The sequence below is a fragment of the Octopus bimaculoides genome, chromosome 6 (genome assembly GCF_001194135.2).
Source record: "Octopus bimaculoides isolate UCB-OBI-ISO-001 chromosome 6, ASM119413v2, whole genome shotgun sequence".
NCBI lineage: Eukaryota > Metazoa > Mollusca > Cephalopoda > Octopoda > Octopodidae > Octopus > Octopus bimaculoides.
In genome coordinates, this window is record NC_068986.1 from 2,987,998 (window position 1) to 2,999,797 (window position 11,800).

Consider the following 11,800-nt stretch of genomic DNA (forward strand, 5'->3'; position numbering starts at 1 on the left):
ATATATATATATATATATATATATATATATATATATATACATATATATATATATATGTATATGTATATATATGCACACATACATACATGTATATATGTGTGCGTATGTGGGTGTGTATATACGTGTGAGTGTGAGTGCGTGCGTGTGAGTATATTTGTTCCCCACTCCCGTTTGACAATCGGCATTGGTTTATTTACGTCGGCAAAATAATAATAAGACAAAATGGGTACTGGATTAGATTTCTTCACCTTAACCCGTCCAGGCTGTACTCCAGCCTCGCCGCAGCCCAATCTCTGAAACACGATAGACTTAGGGTTTTAGCGAAGTAACAAGAAACGGAGCGAATCGAACTGAAGCCGGGCTGTAGTTCTTGACTCACCGTCCGGCATTGTTACTCAACCAGCGCACGGCTTTGTTTAGCGTCGTCTAAATAAAAAGTTGATTTATAATGCAAAAAAAGAAACCAAAGAAAAAACGAAAAGAAAGAAAGCCCCCCAAAAAACATTATGAAATGTCAATATTTGTTTATTACGTTGTCTGCGATGTCTTTTCTTTTGTCTCTTTATCTTTAAAAGTTTTTTCTAACGTGTCCTGACTCGGGGTCAACATGACCAAGTGCAACGAATTGTTAAACCGTCAAACACGTGTTGGGATCATGACAAGGACAACGCTATTAATCTTATTGTTATATTATTGTTGTATATACATTTTCTCTTTTGTTCTTTTTCTTGTTTCAGTCATTAGACAGCGGCCATGCTGGGGCACTGCCTTGAAGGGTTTTTAAGCCTAGTACTAATTCTATCGGTCAATTTTGCCGAAACACTAAGTTAATGGGACGTAAACACACTAAAACTGGTGGTGGTGGGGGGGGACAGATACAACACACACACACACACACACACACACACACATATATATATATATATATATATATATATATATGTATTTCAAAGGGCCAGCCTTGTCACACTGTGTCACGCTGAATCTCCCCCAAGAATAACGTTATGGGTACACGTATCTGTGGAGTGCTCAGCCACTTGCACATTGATGTCACGAGCAGACTGTTCAGTTGATCGGATCAATTGGAACCCTCGTCGTCGTAACCGACGGAGTACCAGTTTAGTCACATACCAGGTCTACAATTATTTATTCACAATTAAATCATCTCAAAATGCGCATAAAATACATCTGTTCGTGTGAGTATGTATGCATACGTATGTACATACACATACACATGCACACACACACACACACACACACACACACACACACACACACACACACACACACACACACACACACACACACACACACACACACACATACTCATATATGTATACACACGTAGATTGATACGCACATGATCATACATACACATTATACATATGCAAGTAGATATATGTTTAAGTATTTATATATGCATATATGATATAGTACGAATACAATGAACAGTAACAAAAGCCAACACATGAGCCACAACAAAGTTTGACAAATAGGGTATTAGTCTGCAATGTGTGTGTGTGTGTTTGTGCGAGTGTGTGTGTGTGTTTGTGTGCATGTATTTATATTATGCTTTCTCTGAAGAGTAAAGTAAGTAAAATTTTATTAAAGAAAAAGAGAAAAAATAGACTTTCAAAATATAAAAAATGGAGGGTAAGAAAGATTTGTTAATTTGTATAATTTAACTGTTAAATGGTACTGCTTGAGAGTGGGGCATACATACTCACACGAACAGTGGATTTTCATCGATGAGTTCATGAACCTTGGTTCTTTTCCCTAAAACTATATATATATATATATATATATATATATATAAACAAAAACACAACAAACAAAATTCTATAATATAACAAACAGAAAATTCGTAACCAATTTTTCGTCAGTCAACGTCCAAAAGATCCTTACAATTTCGCGCCTTTAACGTTGTTATCTTTCACCTCTGGGGGCACCAGTGGCGGAGAGCCATTGGGAATAGCTAAGAAACATACAGGACAATGGCAAAACTATATACGTATACGCACACACATACACACATGTATATACATACATATGTATGAATGTATATGAACTGTCATATCACATAAGCTAGTTAAACCATAGCTTGGGCCCTTAGAGGTACCTATTACGGGTCAGAGTAGACCTGGGAACAACAGTGGTCAAGCGATGATTCCACACTCTTGAAAACCTTAGAACTCCCGAAAGCAGATCTCTACAAGATGCAGTTTAAAGTCATACCCAGAGTACAACAGACATATATGCGCGCGCGCACACACACACACACACACACACACACACACACACATATTTAATTACAAAAATACAACAGGATTTTTAAAAGATCGAATGATCATGAGGATCCATCCGAGTAAAATAGGAATCAAAGAGACTCATAGGCAAAAAAAAAAAAAAAAAACGGATGAGAACCGTTTAGTCTTGTGTTTGCAGAGTGTTTTTGAGTAGAAATGGTCCGATGACTTTTCTTTTGGACACATCTAGGACGATAAGGTATTGGTGTTATCTCAGGCAACATAGCTGTGGTCTAGTGCAGAGAGACATCAGGGTAACGCCGTTAGTAATATGATGAGAGTGTGTCAGAGAATACACAGAGGGTGCCTACTAGTGGCGTGTGGTCTGTGTGTAGCCTTGTTGCTAGTTCTTGGGTTAATGGGTAAAGCATAACTTGACGTATGTGAGCGCTTTCGGGTCTATAAGCATTCATCAGACGTTCTATGGTGGTTATTGCTACCTGCGTTGGCTAGAGGAGGTCCTGGAGTTAGTAAATGAAATTCCAGCTGTGAAGTTCATTCTGGTTGAGGCTGGGCGCCTTCTTCATGATGCAATATGCCTCTCTTACTCGTAGACTAAACGCATCTGTTCCCCTGTTCAGTATAGTCGAACCTATATATCATCTCCCGCAAGTACAGGTCATCTCGTATATCACGTGAGTTTGAAAGCACAGCCGGACGCTGTCCGTTGGCTTTTAGGCTTTGATGGGGCATTGGTTCAGACATGTGTCCTGTATGGTGTTGTTGTGGGAGAGGTGGTGTCACCGTACTATTAACGGCGTTACCCTGTCGTCTCTCTCTGTACTGGACATCTAGGAAGGTCTCGTGTTTTTGCTTTTTAATTTCTTTTGTGTATAGCCACACCAACCACTGTCCCAGACGTGGGAAGGATTTTTTTTGTTTTTTTTTGCTTGTATGCGTATCATTGTCCCATATTTGGAAGGTTGTTTTTTTGTGTGTGTGTAGCCATACAAGCATCACCAGATTTTTTTTTTTAGCTTTGTAGAGTATCTGCAGGTGATCAGAGCTAATATTTTCTGGTTTTATATTTACCAGTTATGAAAAGGTAATTTGAAGGATGTAAAATAAACATTAATGAGTCAAAGTTATAAAACTCGATAAAACATATTTACATCAAGATTTTTTTTATCACACACTATTGTTAGTTTTTCTTTATCATCATCATCATCATCATCATCATCATCATCATCATCATCATTATTATTATTATTACTAGTGTACCCGTGCCGTCAGAAATGACGGCATGAAAATGATACGGAAAATAAAAGCATTACAACCTTTATCTCAGTAATTGCATAATACCTTGTTTATTTAATAATAAATCAATATCACTTTGTTTTTTTTTTTAAACAAAGGTACAAGGTGACACAACTGGGAGAAGCAGTCGTTTATCAAATCAGCACCACTATTTTAATAGCCTGGGATTTTCTGTTATTCATTATTCAGGGTCGAATAAAAAATACCTACCAATGACATTAAAAGTTTGTCTGTCCAATAGACAACTACACGTTTTCAACGAATACGTTTTGGGGCGTTGTGACAATGCAGTAAATCAATATTAAAAATATAGTTTAATTCAGCAGTAAAACAACTGCTGATGTAAGGTCTTTTTGATAGCATTCAATTCTTGCACGATGTCTATTTTGAGCTTGTGGCGGCTGCAGCGGTGGTGGTGGTGGTGGTGGTAGTCAAGGAAATTACTATTGTTACCCACCTTGTGGAGAATACTGATGAATCTATTTAATGTCATACACAAGAGTTTACATAACGACATACACAAAGGTGTATCATGCCTTCTTCGTGACTAATCACCGTAAATGTTTTTTTTGTTTCTTTTTCTTTTTTGCTTTTTTTTTACTTGAGAAACTGGTCGTGCCACCAAATCTATTTCGACCAGTCGCTGTTAGTGTTTGTGTCATGCAGTTTTAAACACCTGGTTTATGCTTCGTTCTTAATTTAGACCAATAGTCTATAATTTGCTCTTATTAATGATAAAACGGTTAACGACTGATAATTTGTTGTGCCAAAGAAGGAGCTCCCACGTAATTAGTCGACCTGCGACAAATAGCGACCAGGTCTTCTTCTAACTACACCCTACTCTTTTTGAAAAGGATACAACAGTTGATGTTTTCTGTAGTTCACTATTCCTTAGGCCTAAGAATCATAAGGCCAAACTTTAACTCGGTCCAGAAATCGAGACCACGATCTTACGATCGTGAGTGCAACATTCTCACAACTAAGATACGCACCTTCAAACACCATATCTGACTGGTATTTATTTTCCAATGAAAACGAAAGGTAAAAGTCAGCCACAGCATAGTTCAGAATTTGCAACAATTTGTCTGACGTTCTCACTACTTGTCCAATGCGGATATTGTCTTTAATTTAGGCTGGCAATTTTTCAAGGGAGGTGAGCTCGTCGATTACAAGCGATCATTACTGGACTGGATCTGTATTTTATTGCTCCTGAAAGGATGAGAGACAAAGTTGACCGTGGCGGGATTTGAACACAGAACGTGAAGTGCTGGAAGAAATACTGCAACGCATTTGTCCGCATCTCTAACGATTCTGCCAATCCACTACGTTCTGTATGCATAAATATAAATGCGGTAGAATCTCACAAATGTAAAACAGAGAGGTGAAAAACTATGATCGACTGATATAATCCACGTAATTAGTAGATAAAAACTCCATCTAGAAGTGTTTAAAATAAAGAAAACAACAAGCAGGAAAGATAACTGAAATAAGATCAGGACTTCTAAATGTTTGGAGATCATAGGTAAACCAGAGGCAGACTTTGTCTTAAAAACCAAATGGTGAACGCAACAGGCATGTTTCGTTCTTATTATGGCTCCTCAGCGAAACGTATTTTTCATATCGGGAGAATCTGTATGTGATATAGTTTACTGGCGAGATATACAACAAAGATGATGATGACAACAACATCTCTTCAACATGTTGTTGTATCTTGAGAGGGCCATTATGCCAATAATAAACACACGCTCTAGTACTATTTCACTTCTTTCTTTATAACTCAACTAGTTAAATATTTGCCCAATTAACTAATTGATTGCTTCACTATTTGTTCGGTCAGTCAACAGTCTGCTAGGGTTGTCAAAGTCCTTTCGTTTGTCATTTGCCCCCTCATCAATGGTAAGCACTCTCTACTTCAGGTCTGCTCCAACTTTGTTCAGGAGTCAGATAGACCTGAAGCAGACCTAAGATAGAGAGGGCACATCATAGACCTGACATAGAGAGGTAGCAAATAGCAACGAAAGAACTCTGACGAACCCAGCTAATTGATTAATTAACAGAACAGTTAATCAAACAAGTGATTAACTAATTAGTTTAAATAGTTAAACGTTGACTAACAATAATTAATGAAGTAAAATAAAACCAGGACACGTTTATTACTGGTAACTTGACCTTCCAAAAATACATAATTTTTTTTCATTAAACTATAAGTTTATTAGTAGAAGTTATCTAGCTTTAATGGGAGTTCTTAGAACATCATCTTTATAAGTTCTCTTTATTAAATGTGTCCTTTTATGAAGACGTAGGGTGCAGTTCGAAGAAAATTTGTGTATTATTTTTAGCAGGCCGAACGACCACATAGAGATTACTTCGTATCACCTTGTTGTCATCATTGTTGTTTCTGCTTTTGTTGCTTAAACGCAGGTGTTCTGCCAATGTGTAGACCTTTGACCAAAGGCATTTCAACAGTGACGTGACTATCTCTTATTTTTAGAGAAAGTATTATCTTAGACAATGTTTTCCAGGGTCCATTTATGTTTGTTTTTGAGCCGGGAGGCTGTGATAGGAGGAAAATTTTAGGAGTTATTTCTAGTAGATCGAATGACCACATAGAAGCGCCCTATGTTAGTTTCAAAGAGACAATATTTGAAGAGCTAGACGGAGCAGGGGTAGACGAGATCAATATTCTTGTTCTTGAATGTTTTGCATGTTTGGAGAGACAGACATTTCCCCAATATATGCGAACTGAATCTCCGATAAACATTGCATGCATATATACATGTGTGTGTGCGTGCGTATGTGTTTGTGTGTGTGCGTGCGTATGTGTTTGTGTGTGTGTGTTTTATACACGGATATACGCGCAGAGACAGGTACACACGCAACAACAATAAGAACAACACACAGACATTATCTGTCTCCGCTACACATATTCACACAAACGCGTGCGCGCGAACACATTCTCTGGCTTCCTATCTCTGCCTGTCCCCGTCTCACTTTTCCTTTCCCTCCTTCTCTCCTCTCCGCTCTCTCTCTCTCTCTCTCTCTCTTTTTCTCTCTTACACATGCATTCTTTCTCTCTTTCCCTCTTCCCCTCTCTTCCCATCTACCTCCTTTCTCTCTTCCTTCTCTTTCCCTCACTCTCCCTTACAAACACCCATACGCACACACATTCATCCTCTCTCTCTTACACTCGCATGTATACACATTTTCTCTCTCTCTTTCTCTCTCTCTCACTCCCCCTCTCTCTCTCTCTCGCTTTCTTAAACACACACAAGCATATGTACACTTATTTTAAACAAGAACAAAAAATCTAACATTTAAAGATAAACAAATCTTGACCAGTTAAATACAAACAAGCACACATAGTCTCTCTCTCTCTCTCTCTCTCTCTCTCCCTCTCCTCCCCCCTCTCTCTCTCTCTCTCTCTCTCTCTCTCTCTCGCACACACACACACGCACACATCAGAACTTAAATTTCATTTGATTTTGCTTGAAGCAAATAATTGCACTTATGATAGCTATTGCTGTAGTTGTTGTTGTTGTTTTATATGTCGTGGTAGCAAGAAGAGAGTGGGGCGTGGTGGTAGGAGATAGATTACCTAGCAACTAGGACAACCGCCAAACTAAGTACTTTCTGCTACATAGTTATATCCCTTTAGTGTTTTGAGTTGAAATACCACCTGGGTCAGCTTAACCTCTGATCATTCGTAGTTACTGTAATCGTTGCTTTTGCAGTTACTATTTTGTCTAAGGTCTGCTCTGGTCAAACTAAACTATGATGACAGATATTCCATTTACCCCGGCTATCCCGTTTACCCCGGCTCAGGTAAAGATTACCCAGGGCCACATCGTTACATGAGTAATTGAAATAGGAGATAATCCGTCCCAAGCTACATCCAAACTTCCTATAAAAGCATGAAATTATGTTTTATTTGTCCATCCAACAATAGCAAATACATAAATATATACGCATATGTATGTATGTATGTGTCTGAATGTGCATGTGTGTGCGCTACGTATATGTTTGTTTGTGTGTGTGCGTGTGTGTGGGTGTGTGTGTGTGTGTGTGTGTGTGTGTGTGTGTGTGTGTGTGTGTGTGTGTGTGTGTGTGTGTGTGTGTGTGTGTGTGTGTGTTTTCCCGTTATTTTGCTTCTGTCGAACCATGGCCGTGTTGTTAGCAAAATATGCGTGATATATTTTTTTCTGTATAAAGTACGAAAATTTGCAAGCCACATGAAATGCATGCATGGACATTAACAAACCGTTTGTGCACGCTCTCGCGGCCATTTATATGCGTGCGTTGTCCATTCATAGTTTGTTGTTCGAATTTTAGTTCGTTGGTCGAACAGAATTTTCTGCAAAAAAACTTCCCACCACACAACTTATCTATGAAGGCGCATGACTTTGTGATTAGAGGTATTCGGCTTGCGATCGTAAGGTCGTGAGCTCGACTCCCGGTCGCGTGTTGTGTTCTTGTGCAAGGTACGTTTTTTCACGTTGTTCCAATCCACTCAGCTGGGGAAAATGAGTTGTACCTGTATTTCAAAGGTCGGCCTTGTCACATTCTGTGTCATTCTGTGTCACGCTGAATCTGTTCGAGAACTACGTCAAAGGTGTGCGTGTCAAACTTCACGAGCAGGCTGTTCTGTTGATCGGATGTCCTTGGACCCTTGTCGTCGCAATCAAGGGAGTGACACACATACAATTTGTCTATTTAGCGTACGCTTGTATATACTCTCCTGGCACTTATACGTTTGCTTAACTTACTCTTAGTTTGTTGCTCAAATACCAGATCGTCACGTGAATGAGATCTCACTTATTTGCGTGCGTAGACTGTTTGTAATTCGTTCATCAAATTTCAGTTCGTTATACGAGTTTAATTTTCTTCAGAAATCAGTTCGACATTCGATTTATTCGTTGACAGACCTACTCATATATGGGTACTTCACTGCACACGTATGTATGTATGTATGTATGTATGTATGTATGTATGTATGTATGTATGTATGTGTATGCATGCATGTACGTATGTATGTGTGTGTGTGTGTACATGTGTGTGTGTTTGGGTGTATACACACATACATGCACATACATATACCTACATATATATATGTATACACTTTTGAATCATTCGGTTTATTGTTAATATCAGGTCTTTTATTTCGTGTCCGTCTTGGCGATATTTTCAACAATATTTTATTTACAACAATATTTAATCAAGCGGAACTTGCTAAATATTTACCTCGCCTGAGTTTATTATTTCAGTTTTGTATCCTCAAGAGGATACACCAATAAGATTTCATGGTCGAACATAATTTCTTTTGTTGTATGCTTCGGTTGGGACTGGAAATACCAGTAACCCATGATTATAGTTGTTTGCTTGTAAGAATTACGCATGTTTTATTATTTTCTTTAAAATGTAGTAAAACACGTAATGACAACAATATTTCTATCCATTTAAATTCTGGCGTTTGCCGCCACTGACTTTCTACACTAAGCTATATTGTTAGGATAATGATTTTTTTCTTTTTGTTTTTCTCGCATTTACAATTCGATTTTTCGTGGTGCAGTACACATTCGATGTCTAGTCACCAAAATCGCGCGCGTGTGAGTGTGTACGAGTGTATGAGTGTGAATGGGTGTGTGTGTGTGTGTGTGTGTGTGTGTGCATACACATATAGATATACACACACACATACTGAAGAACAAAAAGACACACAATGAGAGGAACACATTTTAACAAAAGTGTTATTAGTATTATGCATGAAAGGAGACGAAAAGAGTCTTCAACGTTTCGGACACGTGCTTTTCATCAGAAAAAAAGAAAAGACATGAGGAAAGGTAATATGTATGTATGTATGTATGTATGTATGTATGTATGTGTGTGTGTTTATGTATATGCATAAGCTTAGCAGTCATTCGCTAGCGATTATTACCTGATATTTGGTACCACGGTTCGCTAATCATTTCAAGGAGCTAACATAGACACGCCTTCAATCTTCTCATGCTTGATCTAAGAGATATGACAGCTGGAGAAGAGAAAGGGCTGCATTAGCAGTCGAATAATGCTTATGTTCAGCTGGACTAACGTGAAACGATACAACGACCCACCGGGTCCAGAAATCGAAGAGATGACTTTATGAAGTAGATAAGCACACTTTGGACACAAAAAGAGAATATTTTACCGGGGCTAATAGGTTTGTATGTATATAAGCCGCTCATGTTTGTCTCCCGTTAGGTAACTTTTCATAGAAGAAATGCTTGAATTATGAAAGTCGGGACAACAATATCGCGAAGCCTTTCATCCGACGCCTTAGTGATTCGGTCAATCCTCCGTTATGGGACAAGACAAATTCCGCAGGGTTTTGATCTCAAAATTTAAAGAATCGGGACAAACACCGCAAAGCATTTTGTTTGGCGCTCTAACGCTTCGGTTTGTCTACCACCCTTGATTATATACAATAATTATTTCTAATTAAAGCAGAAGGCCACCAATTTTTGCGGAAAGCGGGTTAGTTGATTACAACGGCTCCAGTACTTGACTGGGACTTTATTTCATCAACACCGGAGAGATGAAAAGCTTAACTGACCTCGGCGGAAACTGAACTCAGAATGTAAGGAGCCGGAGAAAATACCGCAAAGAATTTTTTCTACATTAACGATTGAGTGAGCTCGTCACGTTTGGTTTGTATATATATAAATGGTTTCTAATATTGGCACAAAGCCACACATTTTGTAAGAAGCAACCAAACAATCGATTTGATCAACTCCAATATTTGATTCGTTCTTACTTTTGAAACCTCGAAAGAGATGAAAGGCAATTTGACTCTAAGGTGAACGAACTCAAAATGTGAAGTATTTTATTCGCCAAGCTATCGCTTCTACTATCTTACGGACTTTGATACGCTCATAACAACATGCTAATGAACATTATTTACCTTATTTACATTCGACGGATATTTGTCCTCATCTTGTTTGTTGTTAAGATAACGTTTCGGCTGATATAATCTCCAGCCTTCTTCAGATGTCTTGAGGAAATTTCGAACTTGAGTTCTAATTCCTAAGGTATTTTTCGATGTTATTATTATTATTATTATTATTATTATTATTATTATTATTATTATTGCACAGTGACCTGTGCAATAATAATAAAAATAATAATGACAACAACAACATCGAAAAATACCTTAGGAATGAGAACCCAGGTTCGAAATTTCCCCACGACATCTGAAGAAGGCCGGAGGGCATATCAGCCGAAACGTTGTGTTAACAACAAACAAAATGAGGACAAATATCTGTCGAATATAAATAATGTAAATAATTCCTCATCTCTTAAATATAGAACTGTATTATGCTAACGAAAAATATCAACTTAACTTAATGTTGACGGCTAATTCTTAGATAATAAGACTACTACTACTACTACTACTACTACTACTACTACTACTACTACTACTACTACTACTACTACTACTACTATCTCGTAACTCCTGGTTGCTTTTAGCAGAGTCTACTCCGTTGCAAGTATTTGTCACAGTTCAATGGTCTTAGGATCATTCGTCCCTTCCTGTCATCAATCTCGGTAGCAATATAAAGGGTTGTGGATGTCGCCCGTCTTCCTTTGACTGATCCACAAACCGTCTTGTTAGTCTTGCACCCCATTCATAATAAGCTGAATTGGCGGCCAGCACCCTCCGTTAAATCTTCCGTAATCTTATTCATAGAGAAACAAAGGTTAATTTCAATTTTGCTTCTTCTTTTATTCTTATACATTTGTAAGGGAAGACCGTGCGAACTCATAAAAGGAGCAATGGGTGACGAATGGAAAAACAGAGGACTCCTTTTATTTAAACATGTCACACGGTCGAACATATAAATATATATCGATGGATGATATACATGATATGTTATGCAACGATAACATAGATGACCAGTAATGAAAGACCACAACCGTATAAGATGAATAACAGATATATTTATTGTAGCGTTAAAGATGTATGTCTGTGTGAGAGTGTGAATGCGACATATAATAACATAATCAAAGACAGGCCGTCGTACAAAGAAAAGTATGTATGTGTATGTGTATTATTACAGCAGATAGAAAGAGAGTCAATAACACGTGGACAATTATACCAGTTCGTTAGTACACTATAGGAAAAGTTCTGTATGTGAAAGTGAGTTGGCTGAGTGTGGCAGAGCTTATCACTAGTTGTGTTTTGGCTTCGATGCCAGGGCCGTGAT